This window comes from Bison bison, unplaced genomic scaffold (genome assembly GCF_000754665.1).
Source record: "Bison bison bison isolate TAMUID 2011002044 unplaced genomic scaffold, Bison_UMD1.0 scf7180017864530, whole genome shotgun sequence".
NCBI classification, from domain to species: Eukaryota; Metazoa; Chordata; class Mammalia; order Artiodactyla; family Bovidae; genus Bison; species Bison bison.
In genome coordinates, this window is record NW_011495080.1 from 439,134 (window position 1) to 454,539 (window position 15,406).

The 15,406-nt window shown below is 42.5% G+C and overlaps 1 protein-coding gene across 2 annotated transcripts in view; it reads left to right on the forward strand.

Annotated features, from left to right (window-relative positions):
• Positions 1 to 239: 239 nt before the first annotated feature.
• PTN (pleiotrophin) overlaps positions 240 to 15,406 on the forward strand; it is a 111,562-nt gene continuing 96,395 nt past the window's right edge. For both annotated transcript variants that reach the window (XM_010831620.1, XM_010831621.1), the window contains exon 1: positions 240 to 582. The gene's annotated coding sequence lies outside the window, so the exon portion shown is untranslated. The remainder of the gene's footprint in view (positions 583 to 15,406) is intronic.

Genomic DNA, 15,406 nt, shown 5'->3' on the forward strand with positions numbered 1-15,406 from the left:
CCATTTCAGGTCTGCTACTTGGTAAACTGGGGTACGCACCCACTGCAGAAGAGGTCCTGCGCAAAGTTTGCCGAAGGGATATTGCATCGGTCCCTGCTAAAAACGGAACAAGTCTTTCATTCTCCCCGCCTCTGGGTTCAAATCCGCGTGCTGGCGCAGGGGGTGGGGGCCGAGACGGCCCCCGGGAGAACCTCGCATTTAAGAAGAAGCTTCCCAATCAGCTCGCGAGGGAACGGCGCGCTCCCTCCTCCCCAGCCGCGTCTTCTCCCTGCCCGCTCCTCGCATCCCTCCCATTCTCCATTTCCCTTCCGTCCCCTCCCCGGCAGGGCGTGCGCCAGTCCGAGGCAGGATCGGGTTCCCCGCCTTCCAGTCCAAAAATCCCGCCAAGGGAGCCACAGAGCAGAGGAAAAGACGGAGTGGAGAGAGTAGAAGAAAGAGAGCAGGGAGTCACCGGGCGTGCGGGGGCGGAGAGCAGCGGCCGCCGCGAGCACCAGCGACTTGGGTACCTGGACTCAGGGCAGAAAAACCTCTCCCGGATCAACAAAGGCAGCCTGAGCGCTCACCGCTCTTTTGAGACTCCAAGTAAGTCGAAGCGAATGCGCGATTCCTTCAGAGGTGTCTCGGATCGACACCTTTCTGGGCGCCAGCGCGTGATACTGGTAAGAGTGGGAGAGAGGCTGCTGGTGTCTCTGCTCGTGGGGCTGCTTTCAACACTGAAGCTCTCCAGAGGCTTACTTAGGGGGAGTCAGGTCAGATAGTCAGGGACCCCTGGGTTTTGTAATGTTATGGGATGTGCATGTGGACTGGGTTCCCGGCTTCCAGCTGGATGGCGAACTTGCGGGGGCTTTGCCCTTTGTAGAACCTGAGCTAGTAGGTGTGTCTGTGGCTGGGTAGAGAAGAGAGAGAAAGTAAGGCAGCCTGAGCAAGCAGGCTCATTTTCCCATCCTTCCTCAGCTTCCCGGATGGCCCCAGGGCTTGCCAGCTGATGCGTTTCGGTTGGCATTTCTAGGTACCAAGTGGGAGCTTGTTCCTCCCAGTGCCAGCTACATTGCGCATCCCTCACAGAGCATCTGGGCACTCCTTGTCCTGCCTGCCAGCCCAGGAATGGTTCTAGAAATGGTTCTGTCCAAAGTTGAAAAGACACACCTTGCATCCCACTTCTCATTTGAATAATTTTAAGAATTGCCCTGTACCGAGACACTTGAACTTTTTATTTCCCCCACATAAAGCTAGGGTATATTGATTGCTAATTGGCTAGATTCCTAGTTTTTGAGTTGATGTGTCTAATAAGTTAAAATATTTTAAAAGAGAGGAATGTATTCCACTGCTTCCCTTCTCTACTTAATACATAAAACAAAACTTCCTTTCTCTTCAACTCACACACACACACATGCAAACACCCTTTTTTCTTTAACATAACACTACACTGAGTTTACTTATACTTTTGTTAACTTACCCCTCCCTCTGTTAACAGCTGCTTTATAAGTTTGCGGGATACACTGAAAAACTAGGAGTGGCATACGGGGGGAGGGGTGGCAATGACTGGGGAGAAGGAACAATTTGAGAAAAATTAAATTCCAGTCTTTTTGGCATTTGACATCTTTCATCTTGAGGGTTATTTAGGCATTTTGCTTTAACAGCTTGAGAGAGGTGATATGTGTGTGTGTGTGTGTGTGTGTGTGTGTGTGTGTGTGTGTATGTGTTGGAGGAAAGGGCCTGGGAGGAGGAACTATCAAGAAAGCTTTTAAACTAAAAACATAATGAAGCAATTTCATGATTTCAGGCAAATGTGGAGTTGATGAAACAGTAAAGCCCATTTTAGCCTCTTGAGCATCTGGGGATAAACTGATATTTGAAATATTGGAAGGTAATGGGAGTGAGACAAAAGAGGTGTCTCTCAGCGTAGAAAATAAAGCTTCTATTTTTCCATCTTCTTTGTGGTTTTATTTTTAAATAAATTAGGCATTCTAAAGACCAAATCATTAAGAAAATTTATAGTCCAGTTAAATTCAAAGGCAATTAAGTGGATATTTTCTTTTTTTCCTTCCTTTGGGACATGAGTTATTTCAGAGGAGCAACATTTGTACTTTCTCATTTAAATTAGAGGATGGCTTTTAAACAATTATTTCATTAAAAAAAAAAACCCTATTATTTTGTGCTTTAAGAAACTTTGGTGCTTTGAATTCTCTAATTGTACTTTAAATCGATATAAGTTGTTCTTCCTCCTCTTCCCAGGCCTCTTTTAGGACATTTTTTTCTCATGTAGTGAAAAGCCTCTGTAAGGAACACCCACCTGAAGCCATACTTAACGCCTTAGCTGCTGTGTTCCTGCTGTGTGCATTTCGGTACAAGTGTATTGTATTTTCAAAGCTAGAGCTGTGAAAGAAAAGAAACTCAGTTAATATGTGACTTTTTATTATCTGACTTTTTAATGGGGTCTTATATAGAATGAGAATAGTAACATTTAAAAATATTTAGAGTATATTATATTTATAACACAATTCTGTGGATTTCTAGACTTCTTTTCATGATATTGGGAATAATACATTTACCAATTTATTGAAAATTTCCATGTATACCTTAATCTTCACATATAGCAATATGTCACAGAACCCACGTTTTTAAATGAACATTTTTGATGTTTTTACTCTAGAAAACCTTGTGGCCTGGTTTGGATTTTCACAGAACCTGATCACTGGAAATAACTTGAGAGAAATAAGATCCTTAAATATTTTAATTGCTTTTATCAATAAAGTCAATCTTAGAAATTAAATATTTTGAGTTTAAATATTTTTTTCCTTTTGAAGATACTCTTGCTTTCACATTTAAATGACATTCTCATGTGCATTCTGATCATATTCTTATTTGCCATGTGGTATTTTATTACTATTCAAAATTTTCTCAGGAGACTGAGTTTGGTTGGCTTGTTCAAAATGGTGTATGAGTTAATCGCGGATTCAGGGCCAGTAGTCCGAATTCTGATTATGAATCCCAGTTCTCCAAATACACTTTTTAATATGATGACATAGTAAAAAGGGGAACTGTCCTTGACTCCCTCCTAAGGTAATGCCCAAACCAAGACCACCCAGGGTGATCAAGGGGCAAGCTGAGTGCAGGCCAGTCCTGTTGAAGAGATGCTCACCTTTAAGCATCTGGTGAGTCACATGTCTGCAGTTGCCCTTGTTCCCTTAGTTGGATGCTGAGTGGAGCCTCTCTAAGGGTGAGTGATGTTGTCTCTTTTGGCTGCAGTTCTAATGAATAATCAGAGAGCTTTTGTTTCCTCTTGACTCAGTTCCATGTCACATATGGGGTAAAATAATATTCAGATATGGAGCTTCTCTCTATGAGCTGGACCTGCTTTTTCCCATTGAGTCAATTGGCTTGAGTGGAATTTGGGCCACAGCCTTGTGTTGGAAAGCTGTTCTCCATGCTTGATGTTTATGTCCATTTCAAGTTTCCATCCACTGGGCCATGTTTCCATGCACTTCTTGCCAATCTTTTATGTGGCATAGTTTTCCAGGTGTCATACGACCTTTCTAGATTGTCAAACATAGCAAGCCCTTTGTTCCTCCCTATTTTAGTATTTGTAAATGACAAGTTAAGACTTCTGTGGTTTAGAGGGCTAACTATAATGTAATGTTATCAGAGGGCATTATAATTATGGTAACATTGCAGATTTGATTATGTAGATCACACTCACCACAAATTCCTATCTCTTTTAAGTAGGCAGGGAATACAGTGAATGGCATGCTCAAGGTATTTTGAGAAATAATTAAATTTCTTCTACACTGCTTTATTTTGGAGTCAGTTCTTTGTAGTAGATTTAGATAAAGTGACATTTCGAATAAAAACATCATCATAATGAGTTTCCTAAAACCAGAATTCTTAAGATTCTTAAAGTTCATAGTTAGTTAAAAGATCTATTGTTATATATTAATCTTGAATGAAGTAAGTCAATAGTAACTGACACTTGGGCTCTTAAGTCTAAGAATTGTGCTGAATGAGAACCAAAAACATCATTTTAAGGCACATATTTCACTGAAGGACAGTCATCTCATATCTTGGTATGAAAAGTGGAAGAAGTGGGAGGAAAAGCTGAGAGAGAGACAGCAAGTCCTCAAACTTCAGTGTGGAATTTGGGTGAAACTGAATCAGTCTGAAATTAAAGCCTCCAAGAGTGGGTTTTCCCAGGCAAACCCTCCCTCTAGGTGGTGCTCTAATTCTCCCTCCTCTTGTCTTCTCAGCCTCTCTGTCACCCCTGCCCAAGACTTCAGTTCCTCCTTTCCCAGCAGTGTTATCATTGGAAAAGCACATCATTTACCTCTGAGGATTACTCACTTTTACCACCAGCTCCACTCCACCCAGCCCATTCACCCCTTGAAGGCAGGGACACTCATTCATCCCTAGAACCCTAGAATATCTAGAATGGAACCATTGAAATGCCTGATAAATGTCTGATGAATGAGTGAAAAAGTAAGCTAATGACTCTGAATACCATTCTCTCTGCTCTTCCTCATGCTCCAATGACCTTGACTGTCTTCCGTACTCGATCCCTATAAACGTCACCTGGTACCAATTTCCTGTTTAAAACCAAGTACCCCATTCTCATCCTTGAACCTCTAGAAGAAGCTCTCCTCTCTTCCTCTCACCTCCATCATTGCAAACGTATAGATCTGCCAATTCTGTGGAGTGTCTTCCTTCTCACACTGCACCTTGTTCATTTTAAGGCCTTTGACCTTGCATGGCTCTGACTCACTTCCATAATGAAGACAGAAACCTTACCTCCTCTTTAACAAACTGTATTATTTGAAGCCTTAAGACTGAACACTTGGAACATTATTTTCATCATAACTTCAGTGTGGCTATAAGCTTTTGCTTTTCAGAACTAGTAGTATTTTCTCATCATATTTTCATAACAATTCTACCTAGGTAGGCTGAGCAGGACTTTTTTTTTAGTTGATAAGGATACAAGTTTAAAGAGGTTAAGATGACCCCATACAAGAATCTTGGAGTTCTTATAAGATCTTAAAATTCCTAGTTTGGATATTTTTCCTCCTCTATAATATAATGCCGTCTCTTCCTTTGGCTAGTTAATTTTCTCTCTGTTGCCTCTCACATCAAACCTAATCTCTAGTGTCTATGCAGTGAATGGCCAAATCACCCAGGGTAGTGATTTCCGATCCTCAGTGTTTATCAGAATGACTAGAGTCACGTTTTAGCATCCAGATGCCTGGGGCCCATCTCCAGAGATTCTGATTTGAGAGGTGGAGTCAAAGAATCCGGTCGTGTGACAGGCCACCTGAATGCCGGTGATGTGTTAGAAACATCAACTGTAACGCTCCATTATTTGAGCTCTAAGATGAAAGAACTGAAGGTGGATCACAGCTACACTTCTTACTAGCTGTGTGACCATTAGCAAATATTGTGATCTTTCTTGCTTCAATTTCCTTATTCCTAAGATGAGGCAATGATACTTATCTCCTAGGACTGACATGAATATTAATCCAGAAAATGAGTGTGAAGGACTGAACCCAGAGTCTGACTGCGAGAGAGTATTTGATGAGATAATGGAAATGCTGATTATGGGGGTGCATCCCTCCCCATGAAAGCCCACCCTTGCTCTTTCTGCCTTCCCCTCTTCGACTGCTTTTATGTCTCATGTCCAGCTGGCACGAGACACAAACAGACAAACAGAAACCTATGTGTCTCACAAAGGTGAGACTTTCTGCTTCTTGCAATGCTCCTGCCTTCTGTACTCTCAAATTATTCTAAATGTGGATCCAAAACCCCTTCTGAAAAGAAACACATGGGGCATGTGATCATGCTCCAGGCCCCAGGGAATCCGACACGTGAGGTCCCCAAATCAGGCTGTTGACCTTGGCCTTTCCTTTAGTGTCTGTGTGCTCCTGCTCAGCTGGGTCCAAGTCTTTGCAACCCCATGCACTGTAACCCACCAGGCTCCTCTGTCCATGGAACTTTCCAGGCAAGGATACTGGAGTGGGTTGCTGTTTCCTACTCCAGGGGATCTTCCCAACCCAGGGATCAAACCCAAGTCTCTTGCATCTCCTGCATTTGTCTGCTGATTCTTTACCATTGCACCACTTGGAAGCCCGCCTTAGTGTGCAGGAGAGCATTGTGCACACTGGACACTTCTTATCCAAGGTGCGAGCACTTCATTGCTGGCATTGTGATGCCCACAGCCATGTCCTCCCTGGCCCTGCTGCCCTCGTGGAGCTGCCAGCTCGGAGGAAGGAGTCCAGGTTTGAATCGCGAGCCTGCATTTATCTCACTGCAGTTCTGCCTGGTGCTGAGTACGTCCTGTAGGTCCTGGAACCTTAGGTTTCCTAGCTGTAAGATGGCGATGACGATGATGGTGGTGATATATGCTTTGCCTTCCTCGTGGGCTGGTGGTAAAGGGCAGTTGTGTCCATGCAACGTTTATAAACTGTAAACTGTTATTTGAAATATGACTTCTATTAATAAAATCAATAGGGCCAGTTCTGTTTCTTTCCTCAATTCTGCTGCTCATCATGATCATTTTCTCAGGACCTAGAGGCTGCCTAAGACGTCAGAAGGTAAGTTTGATCAGATGAAGTGAGTAGGAGGCGAGATGTGTGACAGGCAGGTGTGAAGAAGAGGAAATTTGAGTCAGAGTGAAAGAAAGGAGAGAAAAGACAACTCTAAAAAAGGTTAAACTAAAATGGCTATGAATTTTTTTTTTTTTTGAATTGTTTTACTAAATATTATGTTAGAGTGCTTCCTCAGAGTTGTACAAGATGCATACCAAAAATTCCCATCAGTTATTCTCAGTAAATTTAGGTTTTTATGGTGGATTAGCAGCCCTTTGTTTATACTATTGATGTGCTCCTCACACTTTTATTTGCATATCAGTCACCTAGAGATCTTGTTAAAATGCAGATTCTGGTCCAGTAGGCCTCTGGCTGACTCTCAGAGGCTGCCTTTCCAACAGACACCCTGGTGATAGCAGCTGCTGGCCTGGGGACCTCATGTTGAGTGACCAGCCAATAGTGTTTAGTTCCATAACCTTGGAAGACTAGGAGAGGAATCAGAACTCTCTAATCATGATGTCCATAGCTTAGTACACACACTGAGGGTCACTGGCAGTAACATGTCCTTCTAGTGCAAAAGCTGATCACGCCTGTATCTTCGTGTCCAAATAATATTTATAGTGTTGGATCATTTGCAAAGGAAATTGAGAGTCACCATCCGAATTGCCGTTGACTTGACTGAAGCCCCTTAGGAATACAAGGCCCTTTGTCAGATGTGATTTCAGGCTTCTTACGGGTACTCTGCTGGAGCTTTTCCCTGAGAGGGTGTAAGTGAGCCAAATACTGCCATTTTCATTTACCTTAGAAGCTGGCGAAGAAGTGTTCAGGAAATTCCATTCTTAGTATGAGAAGGATGTAATGTAACAGGCTTTCTGCATCCTACAGTATTCTCTTCTTGAAGGTTTGAACATCGTTTCTCTCTTGGAGGTCCCCTTCCATATCATAAGGGAAGTAGAGCAGGGAGCATCCATCTGTGTGGCTTCCCAGGAGACACTGGGCTGCCCAGGGAAGGAGCCAAAGATTTTTGTCTCAGAGTCCAGATTTAATCAGTAAGGAACATGTCTCAGTCCCAATTTTAGCTAACAGAGAAACTCTTTTTCACTCAGGATAAAATGAATGGAGACCATATAAAACTTTAAAATAATGTTTTCGTAATGGCCTTCCTCATTTGAGAATAATACGGCATCTTCTAACCTGGCTGAGGGATTATTGCTCTCGACAGCAGAGAATCACCTCTAAAGTTTTAGTGTATAGTGGCTTTCGTTTCTGAGCATTAGAACATCAGAAGGCTTCCACTGGGCATCTGCCAACTGGCCAGATGGACACTTAACAGTGTCCATGTTAAGCCAGGAGTTGGATCTTTGGCTTAAAAAAATTATCCTGCTGCTTTGGAGAATCTTATGTGAGGGCCAATTTAGTTCTTCAAAAAATTTTTTTCTATAAAAAAATGTTGCCTTCTGTGTACTATGTATTTCTTTAAATACGAGCTATGGTCCAAGATGATCAAACGAGGAAGTCTGAAGCTGCTATGTGAAAGAAAGCAGAAAGTTTATTAAGTTATTTTAACTGTTGGAGGTACTTACATTTTGAAACAATAATATAAAGCCTTTCTTCCCATCCTCTTTTAATTACAATATATGTTTAACTATTCAATTCAAGGCCTCTGGCAAAATTCAGAACCTTAAATTCAGCTCAGTGCAATTCAAACTTGTAAAAAGATTGATTAATTTTAATGATGTGAAACATAATGTGTTTTTTTATTACTATGTTTGCTATTAGGAAAACACAAATATACACCTGAAGAAACACACTATTTTTTCTCATTCTGGAATAATGTGTCCAAGCTACAGGATTTTCAGATCTTTAAAGTTATAAAGAAGGAAAAATATGACTTATAATTATGCTCAAAATAGGCACCACTATTAACACTCTGATACACTTTTAGAGTTTTCCTTATTTAAGTTTTGAAAATAGTTGTGCAAATAATAGTCCTGCTTTTTAGGTCAACATTGTAATCAAAATATGCTATATTTTTATAGGTTTATACACATTACCATGCACATTTGTTTCTACTAAGTGGTCCAGTTTAAGACGGAAATTCAATGTATTTAGCTTGACATCAGTAAATTTGAATCATAAAAAGCTTAGTAAATTAATATCATGGACTCTCATTAAAAAGTTGGAAATAGAAGAATGCTAACAAACAACCGTCATCCAATGAAGCAAACAAAAAATCTTTCTCCCAGCAAAGATGGATATTTAGATGGGAACAAATAATCCTGTGGACCTTAGTGTGTGCCAGTTAAAGGTCAAGCTGGGTAAACATTATCTTTCATTCTTAACCTTGAGGACCCTTCAGATACTATCCAGGGGTAAATGTCTCCCCAGGGAAGCCACAGCTGCCTGATCCCGCCCAGGTTCAATCTCAACCCCTTAGCAGGTCCCAGGAGCCTGAGGAACTTCTGAGCTGCTCTGGGCTAAGATGAGTGGGCCTGATGCACTGCAGGCGGTAAGCTTACAGGGGCAGCTGACCTCTCTAAGGCACGTCCCCCCAGGGCTTGGCACTCTTCGGGGAGTATTTATTTGCTCTGTTATTATTTGGAATGACTAGTGTACAGATTGGCTCTAGTTTAAAGTGAGTCAGATCACACTTGGGTTTGTCAACCACACTCTTGTTTGTAGAGAAGGGGGCAAAAGTTAAATGCTTTTATTGTTTGTGCCAGTATTGGGATTCCCACCAACTTGAGTCTGAAATAATTTCTAGCCTTTGAAAACAGCAGTTTGGGTCTGACGGTTAGGGATCACAGAGTTTGCCCTCTGATATATGGTATCGGGGGATTGGAAGGTGTACTTCAAGGCTGTCATAAATGAACTCGGATTGGAGAAACAGATCAAAAACAATTTAGCAGGAATAAGCAGGTAGAGGTGGATTTCTACCAACTTCTCTCTAACTCAATCCATATTTCCTAAAGGCAAGATAACTATGGGTTTCTAATATCTCATCCAGTGATTTCTCTTGCAAGAGGTTAAAATGAGAGCATTTAACTTCAAAGGCAGCAGAACCAAGAATGCAAAAGAAATAGAAGTGGACTTGAACTGAGACCTTAGGGAAAACATCCAACAGTCTGATAGAAGCCTGATGCTTGGGAGCTTCAGAGCTTACAGAGAACACTAGGAAGGGGTGAAAGTTAAATGCTTTTATTGCCTATGCCAGTATTGGGGTTCCCACCAACCCTTTCCTCCACTCTGCCTGAACTCTTTTTGGGTCCTTTGGGCTCAGTTGACCCTAGTGGGGTTCGTTAGGAGATTTCTCCCCAGTGGATTTGTCTTGTTTGCTTTCTAAATCTCCTAAGCTCTGCATGTCTCTTGGTGTAATAATGCCACGAAGTCATTCTAGGACAGGAGCAAGCCTGTCCCCTCCTTATTTCTCTCAGAGGAAGTATTTGCAGACAAAACAGTATCAGTTGTTCAAGTGAAGAGCTCCTGCCTTAAATAGGACATGAGCAATCTTGGATGCTGGGCTGTGAGCTAGACAAGCTGGTTGCTGGAGTCAACTTGTCCATAAGGCTTCTACCCTCTACCCACTGCTTCCATTCATATCTTCCCCACTCTTGTAGGGGGATCATGAAAGGAGATCAAGGAACAGACCCAGAGGCTCCCTTTCATGGGCACAATAGCATCCCTTCCGGTCCAGTTAGTTTCCTGGATTAGTTTTCTACTCTTGACTTCTACTCACCAGCTCTAATATGTAATGTTAAGTATCTTTGTTGAAATCAGAAAAAAAAAAAAGTTTAGACTTGGGCCTTTGTATTTAAAAAACTACGTATTGTTTCCTGTCTTCTTCTCATCTCAATCTGACCACTTCCTTACCTAATTTCCAAGTCCATATCAAGGTATGGCCACATTTATCATCATCTTTTGGAACTTGAGCAACTATTGAAAATAAGTACAGAACACAGGAAGGTGTGACCACTCTCCTTAAGGTGATTTTAATGTTTCTTCGGTGAGGAAGATCAGCCTAAAGTATTTGTATCTACTGTATATTTGTATTTACTATGACTCATAATGCTGCAGTGAGATCTCAGTTCCTGATAGGAGGCTAGGAACCTCTGAATTTTAAGAGGTGAGAAATGTAAGGGTTGAGTGCAGAACAGTTAGGAAAGCCTTAAGGAGCAAGTAAAAAAAATTCCCCCAGAAGGTGAAAATGGAGAAACTACGGGTCTGTGGCTTATTGAACTAATTTGACTTTTACTGAAATAAGGATTTGGAAATACCCAATGAGGAGTGCCATGTGCAATTGAGGAGCACTTAAGATACCTACTAGAAAAGATAAGACATGAAAATATTGAGTAGTGTTTCCTGAAGTAAATCTACAGATCTTATAGATTCCTCGAGATGGCATCTAGCTGATTTTATTTCCATTTCTTGGTCTCTATATGAAGGTGCTTCAATTATTAAATCATTTGGATTGTCTACCCTTGGTATTTAAAGGAAGTCACTGTGTTGGTCCTAAGTTTCAGTGGCCCTGCGTCTTCTTGCCGGACCTCTTTGTTCTATCCTGTACCTCTGGACAGTTGCTTCTAGTTCTTTCACTTTCAGTCAGTTCAGTTCAGTCGCTCAGTCGTGTCCGACTCTTTGCGACTCCATGAATTGCAGCACGCCAGGCCTCCCTGTCCATCACCAACTCCCAGAGTTCACTCAGACTCACATCCATCGAATCAGTGATGCCATCCAGCCATCTCATCCTCTGTCGTCCCCTTCTCCTCCTGCCCTCAATCCCTCCCAGCATCAGAGTCTTTTCCAACGAGTCAACTCTTCACATGAGGTGGCCAAAGTATTGGAGTTTCAGCTTTAGCATCAGTCCTTCCAGTGAACACCCAGGACTGATCTCCTTTAGAATGGACCGGTTGGATCTCCTTGCAGTCCAAGGGACTCTCAAGAATCTTCTCCAGCACTACAGTTCAAAAGCATCAATTCTTCCACTACCCAAATAGCAAATGGCAAATTGAGTAGTAGGTACTCAATTCATGTTTATCATTGCATAGAATTAAGACAACCTTTCACACAGGAAAGTTTGGAGCTTCCCTGGTGGCTCAGACAGTAAAGTGTCTGCCTGCAATGTGGGAGACCCAGGTTCGATCCCTGGGTCAGGAGGATTCCTTGGAGAAGGAAATGGCAACCCACTCCAGTATTCTTACCTGGAAAATCCCATGGACAGAGGAACCTGGTAGTCTACAGTCCATGGGGTCACAAAAGAGTCAGACAGGACTTCACTTTCTTTCACATAGTTTCTACTCACTTTCCTCGCTCTCCTGCACTCCCTTCACCGACCCTGGTGACATTTAATACTAACTGGCTGCCTTGACCAAAAATTGTGACATGAACAATCACTTTCTTTGACCTCTCTAGCTTTTCTACTCCATCTTTCATACTTAGGGATGTTTTCATAATCATTGTGCAGGCACTCAGAGTCCCACGCCTGTTGTGGTATGAAGATAGCTGTATCCAGGCTTCATGCTGGCCTTGGGCATCCTGAGTTTCCCTGGGTGTGCTCTGGGGACAATGGCAGTAAGTCAAGTTCAGGACCTTCCACTGCATCTGAGGCTCTGATCCTGGAAGTGCCAGGCCCAGGGAGGAGTCTTCATCCCCTATCACCAGCTATTTCTAGAAGCTGGAGACCTTGCTTTCTTTTCTTAGCACTTTTCCTTTTTCTGATCTGAGCACAGTTCACCAACATTACTAACTGAGTCCCTGAATGGTTAAGTAACTTGTTCAAGGTCACAAGCTAGTGAGAGGTAGCACCGAGAACATGATTTGTTTGTTTTTTGACTCTATCATGCGGCATGTGAAATCTTAGTTCCTTGACAAGGGATTGAACTCACACCTTCTGCTTCAGACACTCGGAATCTTAACCAGTGGACCATCGAGGAAGTTCAAGAAGTAGAATGGAGATTATAGATCAACTATATCTAACCGCAAAGCTCCTAAACATTACGCTTTTCCACCTACACCCGCTGTTCTGTGACAAGGGCTCAGTGAGTATCTGAAGATATTTTGACTCAGTCCCTTCCTTCTTCCCCTTTCTTGTATCCAGGAATATGTTTTCATGCTATGTATTTTATTTCTACCTCACCAGGGTCAAGAGAATCCACTCTTTTTGGACAAAGAATCCTGTTGTCAGACCGGATCGCCTGGATTGTATATTATTTTATTTGCCACTGCTTTCTCAAGCATTGGCTTGCCTGGCCTGGTGTTCAGTTGGCTTGTCCTGAGGACGGGCGTGGGAGGAGAGGAGATGAGGATGTCTGGGTGATGTGCTGTCTGTTCCTCCGGGCTGCTATCACCTGACCAAAGTGTTTGCTGGATTGCTGTGTTCCAGCCCCAGGGGAGGCCACAATGCCTTGTTTGTTTGTGTATGAGAGACTCTGGCTTTGATTAGCAGCTAGCTTCAGTGCAGCTGAACATACAATAGGGACCAAAGGATGGGAAAAAAAATCCCGCTACAGTTTCCCATTGGAAAGCATTCACTGTCAAGCTTGGAAATCCAGCAGTGGGGCCCAGATGGATAGAGGCTGGGAAAGGTTAGGTGATGGATTCTCCATGCCCTGCAGCTTGTTGTGTGTGATACGGTCAGTTCTTTTCGTAAAGTACTGAGCCTCTCTCCCTCGAGATGTCTTTTATGATTAAGGTTGGAGACTCGTATTGATGTGCTTTGACGAGGGGCAAAGCCTGGAAGCTGAAAAGCGTGAAGGAGCCCCACAGTGATAAGGGCAAGGGTAAAAACACTGAAAAGGATGCACCTATCTTAAAGGGCTAGTTACACGTTAAAAAAAGTATTACTTTGGCTTCATGGAAGAGCTAAAAAGTAACTATAACTGTACTTCTATCAATGAAGGAGGAAAGTAGCAAGTTTTTTTTCATTACATAGGCGAAGTTAGTGATTTCATAACATAGACACACTAATAACAGATTATTTACTTCATCTCATTAAGTTCAATCTTGTACCTAGGAAAAGCACCCCTGTCTGCTGGTAGCTGAATAATAAGATGTCTGCCTAAAGACTTGTCATTCATTCTTAGAAGAGTGTTTCAGTTATCAAGATTTTTTCATCAACAGATTAGTCATCTGAAACACTCTGCATGTTACAAAAGCCACTGTCCGTTATCCTAGCTTGTAGGTACCTTATTTGGTCTTCCAAAGAGGGACAAAGCAGGCTTAAAATCAGAAAACCACACAATGGTTAAATGGTAGAAGAGTGGTTATCAGGTTGTCTAGAAGAAGATACTCTGATCTGGCATGGAAAAGGGAGGCTGCATGAAGGAGGTGGGGTTTTGAAAGACAGAGTGGTGCTGTCCATGGCAGGAAGGCATGAGGAAGGCATTCGAGGCGAGGGCTGGAGAGAGAGGAGCAGCAAAGAGATGATAAAAAGTAAGATATTTGGGGACAGAGAGTAGAAGGGCTGGATACATGCAGACAATGGGTGACCAAGGAGTGAAAGTTAGGATTAGGAAAAAAGTTTTGGATAACAATAGCAAGACCCTTGAGATGCAAGCTGATCTACTTGAACTTTATCCCGTTAAATAATAAGGCATCTTTGGAGGTTCTGCACAAGCAAGGAGAAACTTTGCTAGAGTATAGGAAAGATTAGAGAAGTAACAGATTAGAGGTGGGGAGAATTCATTAGGTTTTAAAAAGTAATTCTCTGTGTACCACCCCTCCTCCCAAGCCCTTGATCTTTTCAAATTCTGGAAATCCTGTTCACACTTCGGTGCTTTGCTTAAGTACCATATCTTCCATGAAAATTGTCTTCATTCCTCTAGCTAAACTTAATACTCATTCCTTTTTCTGTTTCACAACTTTCTAAGATTTTTCTTTTATAGTTTTTATCCATTCATTCAAAAATATGCAATAAACACGATCTACTGGGCTCTATGTTAAGTACTTCCTAGTACAGAGATTGGAGAAGGCAGTGGCACCCCACTCTAGTACTCTTGCCTGGAAAATCCCATGGATGGAGGAGCCTGGTAGGCTGCAGTCCATGGGGTCGCAAAGAGTCGAACACGACTGAGTGACTTCACTTTCACTTTTCACTTTCATGCATTGGAGAAGGAAATGGCAACCCACTCCAGTGTTCTTGCCTGGAGAACCCCAGGGACGGGAGAGCCTGGTGGGCTGCCATCTATGGGGTCACACAGAGTCGGACACGACTGAAGCGACTTAGCAGCAGCAGCAGCAGCAGCAGTACAGAGATGAATACGACAGTGTCTTTAAAGCTCACAGTCTAGTTGGAGAGCAGGTCCATCAATGGCTAATGGGTGCAGGGTTAGTGCAGTGATCTAGATAAGCACTCTTGAAAGCCCATAAGAGAGATACCTGATTCATTTGGGAGTGGATTCATGGCAGGCTTCCAGGAGGAAGTGTCTCCGGACTTGTGTTTAAAGACTGAAAATGTGGGCGTTCCTGGTAGGGACAATAGTGTGAATCCTGACTTCATTTTTATATGGCAGTTATTTTAAATAGCTATTTCTCCCCTACTTAACTACAGAGGTCTTAGCCCAATGCTTTGCATGATGTCAAATGTCTGTAAGAATGAATAAACGAATGGATTTCTGATGCCTTCACATTAGTGGGTACTTAGGAGGAATTCTTTCTGGAGACACTATGAAGGAAAACAGAAGCTATCTGATATTAGGATAGAAGTCTAGATGTTACGATGGGTGTGAAGGGGGAGTAAAAATGAGATGCTGATCAATTTGAAAGAATTCCGGTCCCACTGATGGAAGAAACCTACAGAGAGAGCTGATACAGGAGAGGGGGTGGAGTGTCTTGGGCTTGAA